The sequence below is a fragment of the Emys orbicularis genome, chromosome 7 (assembly GCF_028017835.1).
Source record: "Emys orbicularis isolate rEmyOrb1 chromosome 7, rEmyOrb1.hap1, whole genome shotgun sequence".
Lineage (NCBI taxonomy): Eukaryota > Metazoa > Chordata > Testudines > Emydidae > Emys > Emys orbicularis.
In genome coordinates, this window is record NC_088689.1 from 75,134,011 (window position 1) to 75,153,724 (window position 19,714).

At 50.6% G+C, this 19,714-nt stretch overlaps 1 pseudogene; it reads right to left on the reverse strand.

Moving 5' to 3' along the window:
- Positions 1-883: 883 nt before the first annotated feature.
- LOC135881552 (zona pellucida sperm-binding protein 4-like) lies at positions 884-6,980 on the reverse strand (annotated as a pseudogene).
- Positions 6,981-19,714: the final 12,734 nt, after the last annotated feature.

Genomic DNA, 19,714 nt, shown 5'->3' on the forward strand with positions numbered 1-19,714 from the left:
CCGGATCCTCCTTCTTCCCTTTTTTAAAGATGGGCACTACATTAGCCTTTTTCCAGTCATCCGGGACCTCCCCCGATCGCCATGAGTTTTCAAAAATAATGGCTAATGGCTCTGCAATCTCATCCGCCAACTCCTTTAGCACCCTCGGATGCAGCGCATCCGGCCCCATGGACTTGTGCATGTCCAGTTTTTCTAAATAGTCCCGAACCACTTCTTTCTCCACAGAGGGCTGGTCACCTTCTCCCCATATTGTGCTGCCCAGTGCAGCAGTCTGGGAGCTGACCTTGTTTGTGAAGACAGAGGCAAAAAAAGCATTGAGTACATTAGCTTTTTCCACATCCTCGGTCACTAGGTTGCCTCCCTCATTCAGTAAGGGGCCCACACTTTCCTTGACTTTCTTCTTGTTGCTAACATACCTGAAGAAACCCTTCTTGTTACTCTTAACATCTCTTGCTAGCTGCAACTCCAAGTGTGATTTGGCCTTCCTGATTTCACTCCTGCATGCCTGAGCAATATTTTTATACTCCTCCCTGGTCATTTGTCCAATCTTCCACTTCTTGTAAGCTTCTTTTTTGCATTTAAGATCAGCAAGGATTTCACTGTTTAGCCAAGCTGGTCGCCTGCCATATTTACTATTCTTTCTACACATCGGGGTGAAGAGACAGGGCAGATTATGCCAAGGGAACCAGGAGCCTTCGCAGAGGCATGGGGAGTGGATGGAAAGCTTCCATAAACAACGTGTCTAGCAGGGTTTTTGCCCCGTTGCTCCACCCACACCCATCTCAGGTTTGTTCTCCCCTTCTCATTGGGAGACTGCAGAGCTGGGCACAGAAGAGCCAGAGACACAGTATATCTGGAATGGTTTTAATTCAAGATTCTGGTTTCACAAGCTGCATTTCTCCATCTCCACCATGCAGTTACCAGGAGTGACATGGACAGGCCCTCCCCCCACCCCCCGACTGCAGCACTGGCCCAAGCTGCAGTTCAGGGTGCTCCAGTGCTCAGAGACAAGCCTGCAGGACGGAGACAGCAGTTATTAGCCATATACCCAGCCTGCACAGCCCAGGGAGGGGTAGGAGGAACAGGAATCCTATCCCTCCCACTGCCAGCCCTTCCTGCTCAGGGCAGACTCCCACCCTGCCCAGGGGCTGGAGAATGTGGCAGCTGTAGATGAGGCAGCAGATGCTATTTCAGATGTGACCACAACACCCAGAATGCAACCTGAAATGCAGAGTCATCCGGTACACAAGTTGTTGCCCTGGCTTAGTGCCCTTGTTCGGTTGCCCAGCAGCATGTACAGTTCCCTTGAAGTGAATTTCTACCACTGGGCAGCTCATGCCAGGCTCAGGGGAAGGTCAGCTTCAGACCACAGTTACACCAGGGCTCAGATACTCACCACATCCATCCACAGCAGCTTCTCCTCATCCAGTCCTGGAGGAGTATCACAGCCCCCCGGCTGATGATGGGGGAGAGCCCGTCCTGAGGGTGCTGCTCGGAGCTCCTCCTGCCCCCCGTAAGGCCAGCAAGAGTTTAATTGCAAGGCACAGACAAGAAACCTGTACTCTCACACCACGAGGTCCCTACTTCAGGAGACCCACATTGCCTAGCACTCCCCACCGTCCATAGCCAGGGCACTCCCCATTGTTCAGGGATTGAGGAGAACACGTCCTTTTCCCCTGGGATGAGGCTGAATTCGGACTTTTCAGAGAGGCTCTGGGAGATGGAGCTGCTCACTGTAAGAACAATGTTACCCCCAGTATTAGAGGAAGTCTGTGCCCAGAAGCCACAGCCTCAGGAGGGAGGAGAGGAGGACCCCACTCCCAGGTTTCTCAGACCCGGTTTCAGAGAGACAGCGGATTCCTGCCAGGCCCTCTTATCCCATTCCACAGAGAGAAGGGGAGGCAGAGGGGCCAGGATACTCATGGGCTCCAGCAGGGCAGGAGATGGTGCAGGGCTCCTGACTGGAGGGCCAGTACATGGAAGTGCTGCAGTGCAGGTACACCTAGAGGAGAGGGCATGGGTTAGGGCCTGGAGCTCTCGAAGTTCAGAAGCAATCACCTTGGGGCAAGTGTAGCAGGATTGGAGGCTGCCTTTGTATCCATGTGCCAGGAGCCCCTATGGTGTAGGCACCAATGTGTGCACTCAGGAGTTGGGGGAGCCCTATTACAGCTATGCTGAGTGCCTTGGGGGTCAGAGCAGCAAGGTCAGTGCATTGCAGGGTCCCCCCTCCCTTGTAGGCAAGGAGGCAGCACAGAATTGGTGTCTCACCCAAGCAGGACTTGGCCACATGGCAGAACTAGAGGAAACTCACCCTGCAGATAAATGAGACCTAGACCCATTCAGAGGGAAGGAGAGCCTGGGCACAAGCAATACTGGGGCTGGTCTGAAACAGCAGGTTAGGCTGGGAGTGTCAGAGCTGGCCCAGAGCAGCACTGGGGACAAGAAGGGCAATTCCTGCAAAATTGGAGATTTGTGCTGGAAAAGTTTATCAGGAGATTCCTTAGATTCAAACAGAAGCTGTATTTTCCTGTGGTGCTGCATTGCCTCATGGGAGTCGTAGCTCAAACACCTTCCTCCAGTGGGCTGAGCTCTCCGGCATCTCCCATTGTGACCCGGGGTTCTTTCAACCCAAAGCTCTTGGTAACTTTTACTCTGTGCGAGGTGGTGTCAGGAAATAAATCAAGGGAGACAGGAACATCCGGCCGATAGATGGCTGGCACAAACAGGACAACACAAGAGTGCTTTCACTTAAAGCTAAACTTTACTTAGTCTCAAGCACTTACACACGTCCGCAACAGGTTAGTAAAACACCCCCAACCGTCGATAATTACCGAAGCTGAGTGTGGCTTTCGAGTGGCACCGTAACAGGCTTCTGTTGGCCAGGCTTCCGTCTGCCGGGGGGACCCCAAGATGTGTCCAGAGGGAGCGTCCCTGAAGAGCCCCTTCTGAGTAGTCCGGTTACCTCTAACTTTCCCCCCTTATTTATACATTAGTAACATAATGACATATCCCTTAAAGAAAACTTGCTAAGCAAGCAGTTTTTAAAGATCAAGCAAGAGATTTCCTTATGGTCATCAATTTTCCAGATATGGGTTTTTTTCCAGAATGTCCATGCCTTGGGTCCCTGACAAACATTCCCAGGGGCACATATAAACAGACTTCCTGTTTTTCTAAAATACATAGATCAGCAATTTGAACATTCTCAGCAGGAAGGACGCGTGGTTAAGCTGCCCTGTCTGTGGCACCCAAAACCCTCTCCCCTCCTGTCTTGGTTACGCCGAGGTCGCTGCATGACCAATTTACGACCTGCTGACTTGGCTACTTTTAGCAATAAGCAAGAATGGCTCAGTATGGCCTGCTAACTTGACTACTGTTAGCAACACTCAATAGTGGTTCAGGCACTTTACTGGTTTGCCAAAATCTCCCTGTACACCATGATACACTGCAGTCTCCCCTCTGTCCAAGAGGGATGCTGCATCATGGAACTCCCATGGCATGCTGTGTGCCTGAGGTCTTAGAATGGAGACAGGCACAACGCTGGATGTGCAGGGCTATTTCAAAGTTAGAGCCCATCCTACTGATTTCTGGGATCATAGAATCATAGAATATCAGGGTTGGAAGGGACCTCAGGTCGTCATCTAGTCCAACCCCCTGCTCAAAGCAGTACCTAATCCCAACTAAATCATCTCAGCCAGGGCTTTGTCAAGCATGACCTTAAAAACCTCTAAGGAAGGAGATTCCACCACCTCCCTAGGTAACCCATTCCAGTGCTTCACCACCCTCCTAGTGAAAAAGTTTTTCCTAATATCCAACCTAAACCTCCCCCACTGCAACTTGAGACCATTACTCCTTGTTCTATCATCTGGTACCACTGAGAACAGTCTAGATCCATCCTCTTTGGAACCCCCTTTCAGGTAGTTGAAAGCCGCTATCAAATCCCCCCTCATTCTTCTCTTCTGCAGACTAAACAATCCCAGTTCCCTCAGCCTCTCCTCATAAGTCATGTGCTCCAGCCCCCTAATCATTTTTGTTGCCCTCCGCTGGACTCTTTCCAATTTTTCCACATCCTTCTTGTAGTGTGGGGCCCAAAACTGGACACAGTACTCCAGGTGAGGCCTCACCAATGTCGAATAGAGGGGAATGATCACGTCCCTCGATCTGCTGGCAATGCCCCTTCTTATACAGCCCAAAATGCCATTAGCCTTCTTGGCAACAAGGGCACACTGTTGACTCATATCCAGCTTCTCGTCCACTGTAACCCCTAGGTCCTTTTCTGCAGAACTGCTGCCTAGCCACTCGGTCCCTAGTCTGTAACAGTGAATGGGATTCTTCCTTCCTAAGTGCAGGACTCTGCACTTGTCCTTGTTGAACCTCATCAGATTTCTTTTGGCCCAATCCTCTAATTTGTCTAGGTCCCTCTGTATCCTATCCCTACCCTCCAGCGTATCTACCACTCCTCCCAGTTTAGTGTCATCTGCAAACTTGCTGAGAGTGCAGTCCACGCCATCCTCCAGATCATTAATGAAGATATTGAACAAAACCGGCCCCAGGACCGACCCTTGGTACACCCAGGTATCCACTGCTACACTTGAGAGAATGGTTCTTCCTCTAGTTGCTGGCAGTCAAGCTTGGCTTTTTAGAGCCAGTGTCCCTCCCTAGCCCAGGGGCTGGAGGGGATAGGTGGAAGGACCCTGTATTTTTCAGAAGCCATACTGGTCCTGTGAGCACCTGCTGGGAGGCAGACTCCATGAAGGTGAAGTTTTTGACAATGAAACGGGGGTGGTGAGAGGGGAACTGCAGCCACAAAGGCAGCTCCCACAGGCACCAGCTGGGTGCAGTAGTTGTCTCCTGCATACAGGCACCTGGGAATGGGGGGGAGCAGCTGTGAGAAGGTGCCCTGCATGCCCCAGGCCCAAATCAAGACCCTCACCTGGACCCCCAGTCACTTACCTGTCCACCAGGATCGGCCGCTGCGACTGCTGCTGGGGGTTGGCGCTGGGGGTGGCCCAGCAGTGGTGCAGGACCAGAATCAGATCCGGGTCAGTTCTCTGCAGGATCTGGACCTCCACCTGGTTATCTGAAGGTGCTGTCCCAGGTGACAGAGTCCCGACTCCAGATTCTCACATCCCTGTCTGCCACCAGCTCGTTCTCATACATACCCTGGTCTCCAGCCATCTGCGAGGAGAAGTCAGATACCGGCAGATTGACCAAACCAATAAGGGTCAGTTTTGACTCAGGTCCAAAAGCCTGTTAAGTATTCATCCCACACAGCAGCTGGGCACTGACAAGCAGGCACCTTGGCTCCCATCCTGGAACCCAGACCACTAAGTAGCATTTGCCACTTCCCTGGAAAGTGGTGCCACAGGCAGAGAGTGGGAACCGCAACAGGACAAAGGCATTGTTCTGCCCCACAGGGCACCACACCCATTGGCCAGACGCACCGAGTCCAGGATCAGGGATGGCAGAGTCACAGCCCGAGGGACCGCAATGGCAAACTGGCCATCTGGAGTGCACTGCACTGTCACTGCAAGGGAGCAAAGGGGACGGTGACCCTGACCTGTCATCTGGGCTAGCCAGCCTCAGGACACTGGAGAAGAGACTCAAGTTCTAGTGCCCGTCTGAATGGGACAGTACTCCCTCTCCACTGCCCAGGTATGAGAACCCCTCACTGGAGAGGGATACCTTCCAGTCTCTGCACCTCATCTAGAGTCCCCTTATTTCCAGCAAGGTCACTGGGAGAGCCAGGCTGAGCCCCTAGCTGGATCAGGCTCCCCAGATAGGAACCCTGTTACATTAGGAACCCAGACCAGAGGCTAAGGAGCCAGGATAACTCATTCTCCCAACCCTGGGGACTCAGGAGAGGGACAGATTCCCAGTTAGGCCATCACGGCAGTTCTCCATGTAGCTGGGAGAGGGTCATGGCCTCTGCATTGAGTGGCAGCCAGCCCTTGCCATTTCAGGCAGGGTGGAGTGTGAAGTTGGTTTTGCAGTCACCCAGCTCTTATGAGTGAAGTCCCATGCAGCACTCTGAACACCCAAGTGCCAGCAAGCTCTTCACAGCCACCGTCTGTATTAGGGGTTGCACACCAGCTCACCTGTGTTGCCATAGTAATAGGGATTCATCCTGTCACTGGGGTTGTAGCAGCAGCCTAGCCCTTCGCAGTCTCCTTGACTGATGGGTGGAGAGGCACAGACCAGCCTGTCTAGGCTCTGGACAGCACTGCGGAGATTGGGGCTTGGAGCATCCAGAGCTGGATGGAGACAAGCTGGGATTACTGCAGTCACAGAGAGAGAATGAGGCTGAGACCTCCGTCTGATTCTGCTGACTCCTCTGAGAAAGGGTAAGGTGCCTGCAGCACCAACTTCTGCTCCAGACATCCCTGCTCAACTCCAACCCTGGTCTATGTATTTAAAGAAATAGTCTGCAGACTTTAGCCCAGGGACACTACGTGCTATAGAAACACACACGTGGCGTCCCTCCCTAGCTGTAGGTTTGCACATCTCTTCCCAATTGGCCTGGTGGTTTTCTGGCCACTCCTCAGGCCCAGCCCAAGTTGAAGAGGACGGCATTTCCCCAGTCAGAGTCTCAGCTGGTGTGGGTGGTGGCTGCAGAAGCCACAAATCGATCAACTTGGCCAAGTCTATTTGGCATCTCCAGTCACCCAATGGAAGGGCAGAGACCCAGACCAGAGAGTAGATGGAGAAAGGAGGAGAACATCAGATCCCTGTTCAGTGCACTAAGGGTCTGTCTGGAGTCACTGCTAGCATTTGACTTTTATCTGTCAGGGCACCTGAGCACCTTCCCCTCCCGCAGAGTCTTCTGCACTGCGACATCCATCCCCTCACTCCCGACCACCATCGTGTAATTGCTGTTCTGAGGAAGAGCCAGCGCATTCAGGCCTGTTAGAACAGCATAAGGAGAGGTTACAGCTCTCAGCATTACCCACGGCTACCACGGACGCCCCAGCAGCTGTCCCCATTATGCTATTTGTAGAGTTAGACAGGAGAAGTGACTGAAAAAGAACCAATTTCTTCACTGCAGTCGAAACAGAGTCCAGCTCTGCTCTTGCACACCAGAGAGAGCTTTTCAGGCTCTTAGTAGCTGAACTCTGGAGAGGCTGCATGGAGTCCCTAGTACCACCAGACTTAGTTACAGACACCCCGGAGGTGGGCACATTTGACAGACTATGACTTGTGAACTCTCACCTTCTTCTAAATTGGGAAGAGAACTCCACTCCCCTTTATGGCTGGGGGAGCCCAGGAAGAGAGAGCAAGTCACTCAAGCCATGCTCTACATTGCAGCTCTGCAGGTGGTACCACCTTCACCAGCACCGTAGCCACCCTCTCATTGAAGCCTGTGAGAGGATCCCACTGCTCAGAGCAGACACACCATTGGCCACTAGCACTGCCTACACTAGAGCACCCCCTGTTGGAGCTGCACCAGTTGGCAGTGGGGTTGCATTAGCAGGGAATAAGCCTAGTGTAGATCAGCCCTCAAATACAAGCAGCCTTAGTGAAGATCTCTGTACATTGTAGAGCATCCTATCTATTACAGGAGAGGCAGTGGGAACTGGTGCATTTCAATGAGAGCACATTGTGAAGACAGTTTTCTACCTTCTACCCTCCCCCATAAGAAAAAGGGGGTTTCCCTCGCTATTGGAAAGCCACTCACCAGATGGGGAAGCACCGTAAGAGGCACTAACATCATGTGAGGGGCAGTGTGAGCCACTCAGAGATCAGGAGGGTCAATGCAGAGCACTGCATCACACAGGACCCATTGTTGGGTGAGTGGCAATTAGGACACAGGTCTGTCTGGTTTTGATACCAAGCATTAGTGCCACAACCTAGTCATGACCCTTTGGTTCAGGCACTGCTCCCCAGGCCTTTTGCCCAAGGGAGGGAAGCAGCAGCCAATGCCATCCTGGTGACCAGCCTGGGATTCACTGACAGTTCCAGGAGACCAATGGGAGAAAAGCCATGCCAGTCCCATTACACTCACTCACTCCATGACATAGAGTGACCCCGCCCGCCCGCCCAGTGAGCCGGGCAGCGCTTGGGATCCGGGGGCCGAGCCGGGCGTGAGGGCTCTTGTTTTGCTGTCAGCAGCCGCCGCCCCGTGAGAGGGACGGGGCCTCTCCCCGGGATGACAGTAGGAGTGTTGTGTAGTGCACGGGTAGCTTTTCCACTGTAAGCACCGTGACCATCACAACAACTCCCCGGCCCCGGGAAAAACCTCACCCCAAACGGAGCTTTCTGTAGTGCACAAAGGAGGAAAAGCTTTTGCGACCAGGGGCTGCTAACAGGGAGTTTCGCAAGGGAGTTCTCCAGGTGAAGGAGGAGCAATACAGCACCCTTTTGGGTGGACAGGGGGCTGCAGATGGGAGTTTGACAGAGGGAGGCTTACGATGGTTAGGAAGACCCGCAACACCTGTGCCAGCACTGCTTCTGTCTCCTCCACCTGCGCCTGTAGCCAGACAGAGTGCCTGAGCATGGATGCTTCTACCCAGATCCTGGTGTGGTTTTGCAGAGACTGTAACTTGCAATTTCCACTTACTGATATCCAGGCTGGGGGGACCATCCAATGTGAAAGGTGCCTGCTGGTGGAATCTCTCAGGCAGCAGGTGGGAGAGCTACAGGAGGAGGTGGCTAGGTTGAGGAGCATCCGAATCCACGAGCAATTCCTGGACAGTGTCCATGTGGAGACAGCTGAGGTAGCTGTCCCAGTACACAGGACTGCTGATACACCACTGGTGGAGGAGGAGATGGCTCAGGGTGGACACTGGCAGCTGGTTACTTCTGGCAGCAGGCAGTGCTCCACCCCTGCTCCGAACCCTCCCGCCTTGGTAATAGGTAACCGTTATGCTCTTCTTGATACAGGAAAGAAGGAATCACCCCCTACAGTAAAGGAGGAGAAGCCTCGTACCCCTAAGGCTGGGAAGTCTGCTGCCACCACTGCGAATAGGAAACATAGGGTAGTGGTGGTCGGAGACTCTCTGCTGAGGGGGACGGAGGCGCCCATCTGTTGCCCTGACATTTCATCTCGGGAGGTATGCTGCCTGCCGGGAGCCCGTATCCGAGACGTTACAGAGGCATTGTCGAGGATTATCCAGCCCTCTGACTACTACCCCATGCTACTCATCCATGTGGGCACAAATGATACTGCGCGGTGTGACACTGAGCGGATCAAGAGTGACTACAGGGCTCTGGGAGTACGGGTGAAGGAGTTTGGAGCACAGGTGGTATTCTCTTCAATTCTTCCTGTCAAAGGTAGGGGCCCGGGCAGAGACAGATGCATCATGGAGGTGAATGCCTGGCTGCGAAGATGGTGTCGCCAGGAGGGCTTTGGCTTCCTAGACCACGGGATGCTATTCGAGGAAGGACTGCTAGGCAGAGATGGCGTTCACCTTTCGAGGAGGGGAAAGACCCTATTTGGACACAGACTGGCTAACCTAGTGAGGAGGGCTTTAAACTAGGTTCGACGGGGACAGGTGAGCAAAGCCCACAGGTAAGTGGGGAACATGGAGACCTGGGAGATGGGTCGGAAACGAGAGGGAGTGTGGGCTATACTGACAGAGAGAAAGGAGGGTCAGGACAAAACTGGGAGGAAATATCAAACCAGTATCTTAGATGCCTATATACAAATGCGAGAAGTATGGGTAATAAGCAGGAAGAACTGGAAGTGCTAATAAATAAATACAACTATGACATTGTTGGCATCGCTGAAACTTGGTGGGATAATACACATGATTGGAATGTTGGTGTGGATGGGTACAGCTTGCTCAGGAAGGATAGACAGGGGAAAAAGGGAGGAGGTGTTGCCTTACATATTAAAAATGTACACACTTGGACTGAGGTAGAGATGGACATAGGAGATGGAAGTGTTGAGAGTCTCTGGGTTAGGCTAAAAGGGGTAAAAAACAAGGGAGATGTCATGCTAGGAGTCTACTACAGGCCTGTCAAGGCTGTATCCCTACTTTGAACTTTAGGGTACAAATGTAGGGGCCTGCATGAAAACTTCTAAGCTTATTTACCAGCTTAGCTCTGGTCCGCTGCCACCATCTTAAGAATTCCCTCCCTGGGAAGCCTTGAGAAACCTTTCACCAATTTCCTGGTGAATACAGATCCAAACTCCTTGGATTTTAAAACAAGGAGAAATCAATCAGGTTCTTAAAAAGAAGGCTTTTAATTAAAGCAAAAGGTAAAAATCATCTTTGCAAAATCAGTATGGAAAATAACTTTACAGGGTAATCAAACTTAAAGAGCTTAAAGGAACCCCCTCTGTCTTAGGTTCAAAGCATAGCAAACAAAGATAAGCACTCTAGTAAAAGGTACATTTACAAGTTGAGAAAAACAAAGTAAATCTAAGACGCCTTGCCTGGCTTTTATTTACAATTTTGAAATAAGAGAGACTTGTTTAGAAAGATGGGGAGAACCTGGATTGATGTCTGGTCCCTCTCAGTCCCAAGAGCGAACAACCCCTTAAACAAAGGACACACACAAAAACCTTTCCCCCCCCAAGATTTGAAAGTATCTTGTCCCCTTATTGGTCCTTGGGGTCAGGTGTCAGCCAGGTTACCCGAGCTTCTTAACCCTTTACAGGTAAAAGGATTTGGAGTCTCTGGCTAGGAGGGATTCCATAGCACTGTACACAGGAGAGCTGTCACCCTTCCCTTTATAGTTATGACACGCCCCCCAAATCACAGATAGTGTTGGACGTCCGGTTCCACACTGGCTGTGATTTCTTCCTAGAGCTTTAGGAGAAAACAGAGTTAATAAAACACATGTACCTTTAGACATACTACTAATTATATAAAAACTAACAATATGTTTTATTTCAAGAACAATTGTTAACCAGTTAACTCTGGGAAACTTTCCCGGGAGAGTGCATTAGCCACTTTGTTAGAAGCTCCCGAAATGTGTTGTATTTCAAAAATAAAATCTTGGAGAGCTAAACTCCACCGAAGAAGTTTTTTGTTATTTCCCTTGGCGGTATGAAGCCACTGTAGCGCAGCATGGTCTGTTTGTAGTTGGAACCGCCGTCCCCAAACATATGGGCGTAGCTTTTCCAGCGCGTACACAATGGCGTAGCATTCCTTTTTGCTGATTGACCAGTGGCTTTCCCTCTCAGACAGTTTCTTGCTGAGAAACACGACAGGATGGAATTCTTGATTCGGTCCTTCCTGCATTAAAACTGCTCCCACGCCTCGCTCGGACGCATCTGTGGTTACTAGGAACGGTTCGTCAAAGTCTGGGGCCCTTAGCACAGGGTCAGACATGAGTGTTGCCTTAAGCTGGTTAAAGGCCTTTTGACACTTATCAGTCCACTGAACTGCATTTGGCTGTTTCTTTTTGGTTAGGTCTGTCAGCGGGGCGGCGATTTGGCTGTAGTGTGGTACAAATCGCCTATAATATCCGGCCAAGCCTAAGAAGGATTGGACCTGTTTCTTTGACTTTGGAACCGGCCACTTTTGGATAGCATCCACTTTGGCCTATAGGGGATTTATAGTTCCTTGACCCACCTGGTGCCCCAGGTACGTCACTTTGTTTTGGCCTATTTGACACTTTTTAGCCTTAACAGTTAGTCCTGCCTGCCGGATGCGCTCGAAGACTTTTTTCAGGTGCTCCAGGTGTTCTGTCCATGAATTAGAAAAAATGGCCACATCATCGAGGTAGGCAACTGCAGATTCTCCCAATCCTGCTAGGAGACCATCTACAAGTCTTTGGAAGGTGGCGGGTGCATACCTTTCCCCCCCCAAGATTTGAAAGTATCTTGTCCCCTTATTGGTCCTTGGGGTCAGGTGTCAGCCAGGTTACCCGAGCTTCTTAACCCTTTACAGGTAAAAGGATTTGGAGTCTCTGGCTAGGAGGGATTCCATAGCACTGTACACAGGAGAGCTGTCACCCTTCCCTTTATAGTTATGACAAGGCCACCTAACCAGATGAGGCTTTTTTTAAGCAACTAACAAAATCATCCAAAGCCCAAGATTTGGTGGTGATGGGGGACTTCAACTATCCGGATATATGTTGGGAAAATAACACAGCGGGGCACAGACTATCCAACAAATTCTTGGACTGCATTGCAGACAACTTTTTATTTCAGAAGGTTGAAAAAGCTACTAGGGGGGAAGCTGTTCTAGACTTGATTTTAACAAATAGGGAGGAACTCGTTGAGAATTTGAAAGTAGAAGGCAGCCTGGGTGGAAGTGATCATGAAATCATAGAGTTTGCAATTCTAAGGAAGGGTAGAAGGGAGAACAGCAAAATAGAGACAATGGATTTCAGGAAGGCAGATTTTGGTAAGCTCAGAGAGCTGATAGGTAAGGTCCCATGGGAATCAAGACTGAGGGGAAAAACAACTGAGGAGAGTTGGCAGTTTTTCAAAGGGACACTATTAAGGGTCCAAAAGCAAGCTATTCCGCTGGTTAGGAAAGATAGAAAATGTGGCAAAAGACCACCTTGGCTTAACCACGAGATCTTGCATGATCTAAAAAATAAAAAGGAGTCATATAAAAAATGGAAACTAGGACAGATTACAAAGGATGAATATAGGCAAACAACACAGGAATGCAGGGGCAAGATTAGAAAGGCAAAGGCACAAAATGAGCTCAAACTAGCTACAGGAATAAAGGGAAACAAGAAGACTTTTTATCAATACATTAGAAGCAAGAGGAAGACCAAAGACAGGGTAGGCCCACTGCTTAGTGAAGAGGGAGAAACAGTAACAGGAAACTTGGAAATGGCAGAGATGCTTAATGACTTCTTTGTTTCGGTCTTCACCAAGAAGTCTGAAGGAATGCCTAACATAGTGAATGCTAATGGGAAGGGGGTAGGTTTAGCAGATAAAATAAAAAAAGAACAAGTTAAAAATCACTTAGAAAAGTTAGATGCTTGCAAGTCACCAGGGCCTGATGAAATGCATCCTAGAATACTCAAGGAGCTAATAGAGGAGGTATCTGAGCCTCTAGCTACTATCTTTGGAAAATCATGGGAGACGGGAGAGATTCCAGAAGACTGGAAAAGGGCAAATATAGTGCCCATCTATAAAAAGGGAAATAAAAACAACCCAGGAAACTACAGACCAGTTAGTTTAACTTCTGTGCCAGGGAAGATAATGGAGCAAGTAATTAAGGAAATCATCTGCAAACACTTGGAAGGTGGTAAGGTGATAGGGAACAGCCAGCATGGATTTGTAAAGAACAAATCATGTCAAACCAATCTGATAGCTTTCTTTGATAGGATAACGAGCCTTGTGGATAACGGTGAAGCTGTGGATGTGGTATACCTAGACTTTAGTAAGGCATTTGATACGGTCTCGCATGATATTCTTATCGATAAACTAGGCAAATACAATTTAGATGGGGCTACTATAAGGTGGGTGCATAACTGGCTGGATAACCGTACTCAGAGAGTTGTTATTAATGGTTCCCAATCCTGCTGGAAAGGCATAACGAGTGGGGTACCGCAGGGGTCTGTTTTGGGACCGGCTCTGTTCAATATCTTCATCAACGACTTAGATATTGGCATAGAAAGTACGCTTATTAAGTTTGCGGATGATACCAAACTGGGAGGGATTGCAACTGCTTTGGAGGACAGGGTCATAATTCAAAATGATCTGGACAAATTGGAGAAATGGTCTGAGTTAAACAGGATGAAGTTTAACAAAGACAAATGCAAAGTGCTCCACTTAGGAAGAAAAAATCAGTTTCACACATACAGAATGGGAAGAGACTGTCTAGGAAGGAGTACGGCAGAAAGGGATCTAGGGGTTATAGTGGACCACAAGCTAAATATGAGTCAACAGTGTGATGCTGTTGCAAAAAAAGCAAACATGATTCTGGGATGTATTAACAGGTGTGTTGTGAGCAAGACACGAGAAATCATTCTTCCGCTCTACTCTGCTCTGGTTAGGCCTCAGCTGGAGTATTGTGTCCAGTTCTGGGCACCGCATTTCAAGAAACATGTGGAGAAATTGGAGAGGGTCCAGAGAAGAGCAACAAGAATGATTAAAGATCTTGAGAACATGACCTATGAAGGAAGGCTGAAAGAATTGGGTTTGTTTGGTTTGGAAAAGAGAAGACTGAGAGGGGACATGATAGCAGTTTTCAGGTATTTAAAAGGGTGTCATAAGGAGGAGGGAGAAAACTTGTTCACCTTAGCCTCTAAGGATAGAACAAGAAGCAATGGGTTTAAACTGCAGCAAGGGAGGTCTAGGTTGGACATTAGGAAAAAGTTCCTAACTGTCAGGGTGGTTAAACACTGGAATAGATTGCCTAGGGAGGTTGTGGAATCTCCATCTCTGGAGATATTTAAGAGTAGGTTAGATAAATGCCTATCAGGGATGGTCTAGACAGTATTTGGTCCTGCCATGCGGGCAGGGGACTGGACTCGATGACCTCTCGAGGTCCCTTCCAGTCCTAGAATCTATGAATAGCAGCCAGTGTAGGAGGCATTGACTCTCACAAAGCCACCAGGGGCATGGGAGACCCAGGTCTCACAGGCAGAGTCGTTCTGTAGAGGATGCAGCTTCCCCTGAGCATCTGGTGAGAGAGCAAAGGAAAAGCTGGAGGAGGCTCATGTCCAGTGCTAGAGAAGTTAGGGTCTGGAGCCTCTCCTGGGCCTCCTCCAGCCAGCCACTGCCTGACCTGCTATAGGAGACAGAGGCAGCACTAGCATTTAGCTCAGGGGTTCTCAAACTGGGGGATGAGACCCCCTCAGGGGGTCACAAGGTTGTTAAATGTGTGTGGGGGGTGTCATGAGCTGTCAGCCTCCACCCCAAACCCTGCTTTGCCTCCAGCATTTCTAATGGTGTTAAATATATAAAAAACTGTTTTTAATTTATGGGGGGGGTGTCACCCTCAGAGGCTTGCTGTGTGAAAGGGGTCACCAGTACATAAATTTGAGAACCACTAGTTTAGGTGGACCCCTCCCTGCCCAGTGAAGGCCTTTTACCCTCCTGTGAATATCCCAGCCCTTACAGCCACACCACTGACCAGACTGGCTCTCCTGCTATCACTGGAACATACAGACAAGGGCTCAAGAGCAGCATAACTGAGTCAGTCTGTCTCATTCAGCCCTTCCTGCTATGGACAGCCAGGCAAGGCAGTCAGTGCAAGGAGACTCCTCCCCTCAGCTCAGCAGCAGGGTGACCTGCAGGCTTCTCTGGCCACATACCAGCCAACTAGGGTCCTGCCAATAACCCCCTGAACCCCTACAATCAGACAGCACAATCACCCCCTGAGGCCAACACCCACGGTAGCCCACATTCTGATTCTCTGCTGGAGAACCCTAAAGCCCCTGTCCAGCAGAGACCCCTTTATACTCAGCAGAGAGATGGGATTGGCCCAAACCCAGCTGGAAGCTCTGGTGGGAGGCGAGTGCCAATCATTCAGTCCCTCCCCTGATCTCCCAGGGCCCCACTCTCAGCTGACACTCTTCAGGCTCATTACCAGTCCCTCTGCTGTCTTGTGCTCAGGAGCACCTGGGAGGGCTCTTCCTCCATGCCTCAAGCTGTGATTCACAGGACACGGGTGGTTTCGCTGTATTCATTGTATTGATTTCCCTGAGCCCAAATAGATTTTCCTGCATATTCCCAGGGGGCTCTCTCTGTCCCTTCCCCACCCCCTGCACCCTGGGCTGGGGCTGCTGAACCCCAGACAGGACTGACAGTCGGAGCCCAGTTCCACTGAGGATGTGGGGTATATTCCAGTTCCGCTCTGTGCTGCCAGTCCCCACGGCCCCATGAGCTCGGAGAAAGTACAGAGCAAGGGGAGAGCGGGGTGTTGGAATCGGCACCTCCTTGAGCCCTTGTTTGCATTTCCTTCCAGTGCAATGCTGCTGTGGGAAAGTGCTGAGTTGGCACAACCTGGGGCTGAAATCCTCTGTCCATGCAGCAAGGATGCTATGGGCTGGCAGCAGCATCCCCATCACCAATGGCCTCCCTCTGGAGCTGGAGGGCCTCTGAGAGAGTGGATGCCAGCAGTTCCAGTTCATGCCCAGTCTGCCCTTCCCCCTTCTGCCACGTCCACTAATAAGGTGCACCTGGGGCAGGGGCAGGTTTTGTGACATGGTCACTGACCATCACATGACTTGGCTGAGACCCCGCAGCTCATGTCAGATCACACTTGTTGGCATCTGTCCTCCGGGAGGCCATTGAGCAGTGATGTCAGAACGACACGGAATCTGGCTCTCCCTAGTGCCTGAAACCAGCAGGTGGCCAACAGGAGATATACTGGCTGAAGCACCAGGGACTGGCCACTGTCTTGGTGAACATGACCAACATTCTGCCTCCATTCATCCACCCTTAGAGCACGTGCTGGCCTGGGGCTGAGCACTGCCACCACTCCGTTCAGCCAGCAGGGAGGAGGAACAAAGCCAAGGAAGAGCTTAGGGGCAGAGAACGGAGACAATCTCCTTCAGCAAAGGAGATTCCCTGAAATGGAGTTGGCAGCAATGGCATTAGTGACCTGCCTTAACTGCCGAGCTCTTCAGAGGAACCATTGCTACACACTAGCACCTTTATCTAAAGGGCCCCACTGCCCAGTGGGAACAATGACAGGGCCACATCCTCTCCTCACTGACGTGAGGGCATTGCACTCACACAGGGGCCGTCTGCACCTCCCAGCTGCTCTGTGATTCCCAGCGTGGGGAGACATCCATGTGCTTGCTCTGCTCCAGCTAGTGGCCTTGGCAGCATGGGCAGCTCAGCCTAGCAGCCTGATGACATCCCCAGAAGGCCAGGTGGGACTGCACTCTTTAATCAAAACTAATCCAGCTCTGTGTTTAAACTGAACTGTTTGGCAACTCCAATTAAAGTAGCAAACTGTTGTACATTGGCCAGTCACAGGGGCAACAGACAACTACTATCTGAACTGCCCAGGAGAGGGCTGGATAGCACAAAACACATGTTTTGGGGGAAATCCCAGACTGGAGTGTGTGTGTGGGGGCGGGAGGGTGTCACACTGCAGGTAGTAACCAAGGCTGGTGGAAGCCAGAGTATGACTGGAGTGTTGCTGACAGGTTGCTGGGGGTCAGAGCTGCTAGACCAGGGCCGTAGCTATATACAGACACGCAGGGTGTGACCTGCATGCTGGCAGGCTGATTGTGAGTGACCCAAGTTAGGAGCTACAACGGCAAAGCATGGTGAGGCACCCCCAGTTGCAGGGAAGGGGTGACACAGCCCCTCGCTAGTCTGGATTGTACCCTGAAATGTGATAGGAGCAAAATGCAGAATGTATTCGCCAGAGTTCAGCTCTCATTTTAGGTGTGCACCTAATGATCATGGTTATATACTGAGCAGGTGTGGACAGAGGATCCATTAGGGTTAGTATCCAGCACTCTTTCACTACAGCTGGACTGCCCAGGGGGATAAGCAGTAGCTTTTGATCCTACTCCCCGCCCCACGCCAAGCAAGTGTCAGTTTGCATCCCAGCTAGGGTGGAAATCTGGAAAAGCTCTGAAGGCATGTTGCTAAAATCTGTCAGGGGTGGTTTTTATTTTGGGAGAATGTAATCAATGTATTTTTGAAAAAGAAAATAGATGTGGGAATCTTGCTGGGAAGGGAGGGGAGGGGGATTAGGGAGTGGGGGGAATAGGGGGAGATGGGTTTGGGATCAGTGGGAATAGATGGCAGGGAAGGGAAGAGGGGTTGGGGCTCTGGTAATGGGGAGGGGCTGGGATCTAGGGGGAGTGGGAAAGACTGGAAGGGTTAGACAATGTGAGGGATGACATGGGGAGGGTGTCAGAGGAAGTTGGGGATTTAGGAGAAGAGGGGAACCTGTCAGTCCTGAATTCTTCCCTTCCATGTGTGTTCTGGGAGAGCTCTGGCCCTCTGTAGGGATTTGAGCCCCCCTCTCTGCTCCCTGTGTATCCTGGGATTTGGGGGACCCTGGCCCTCTCCTTACCCCCCATGTGCACCAGGCTCTGGCAGAGGGGTAGGGTGGAATGGTGCAGCTGAAGGTAACACAGAACAAAACAACTGAAATCCAGGAAATTAATAGCTAAGGTGCATGTCACCCAGGGGTGAGGGGGCTGGCCAGAGTGTGTGGAGGAGAGGCAGACTGCATGGACCTGGAGCATGGCTGGGAAAGCCTGGCTGAAGCAGGGGAAGGGAGCCCAGCTGTGGTAGGTGGTGGTGGGGGGGAGGGGCCCAGCTCAGTGTGCAGCTTGTGTTACATTACCAAGGTAGCATGTGGGCCTCCAGTAAGCCACTGCCTGTGATATGTGCAAACAGGAGCAGAGGGCATGAGCCAGCAAGGAGCAACTTCCTTATGTGTTTATGGCTTCTGTAGTGCTAACTAGCAGCTTAATGGGCTGGGAAGGGGAGGGGAACTGGAAATGTTGGCAAGGGGGTGTTGGTGGGAGGAATGGTGGGTAAGGGCTGGAGAAGGAAGGAGGCACACCAGTCTATTCTTACACACTTCAAGTTACTGTAACCACCGGGTAATAAAATTGCTGAGATTTTGGGATATAGACCATGGATGAGGTTTCTCTCACTAGCCCGGTTAGGAACCACACATTGCAAACATTACAAAACATGACCATTATCCCATGTCCACTACAGCAAAATGTACAGGAGTGAGGAGGCACATTGAGGTATCACATAGCAACCATGTGGCCTAATGGAAAGACCACTGGCCTGGGACTATTCCTAGCTCTGCCACTGGCCTGCTGGGTGACCTTGGTGACCTTGGGTAAGTCATGTAACCTCTCTGTGCATCAGTTTCTCATCTGTAAAATGAGGCTAACGTTGCAAAGGATCTACTGATGCAAACACTACATAAAAACTAGGTCTTTTTTGGTATTACTTTTTGGTATTACTTAACCATAATAGTGTATCTACTGCAACCCTAAGGGAGAACTACAACTGCCTAAACAACCACTAACTCCTTCAACAAACATAAAAAATAAGGAAACTCACTGACAAAAAAGCTTTATTAGCATAGATTTAAGGTTGCCTGGAGGTATCTCATGCCCTTCCAGAACAATGAGTTCAGTAAAACTCAAAAATCCAAAAAACATAGTTAAGGTACATGCCAGTGCACCCAGATCCACCTAGAGGTCTGAGGATAACAGCCAACTGCTGCTTCTAGTTACTCTGTTAGCTCAAGTAGTAGTGGACTATGCTGTAGCTCTAAAGGGCCACACCCTGCTGATGATTCAAGATCAAGGCAATATGGTCCCATGTGATGATTTTTTTTAAACATTTGGACTATGAGTTCTAGGCACATCCCATGTACCATGCACCCCTCCCTCAGCCCAAGCTGTCATAGCAGGTCCAGGCCCTACATTTGTTTAAAGAAAATAGACATGAGCTTGGGGTGCCCAAGATTCAATAGACTCAGGCAGTCCTGGCTCCCTGCTGGGCTGGGAGGCGACGGTGCAAAGAGGAACCAAACCTAGCTTCCCACTAGAACTGGATTATCTGGGCCTGACTCTCCACTGGCCTGCACCTCATTTACAGCAGAGAGAGTGTAAAACACTTCCCTTCTGCTTTGGTAACTATAGTAATGGAGACTCAGGCCCTCCCCCTCTCACAGCTCCCTCTGAGGGACTGATGCATGAACCTGGCCGTGCTCCAGCCCCTGCCAGCCTAGGGTGTGAACTGAGCAGTGGACAGCTAGGGCTGGCCCCAAGGAGCCTCCCTGCTCCAGAGGGAGCCTGGTGCTATGGCAGCCCTGGAGAGTGAGTCCAGAGCTGGCTGGTGGCAGATGCCCCC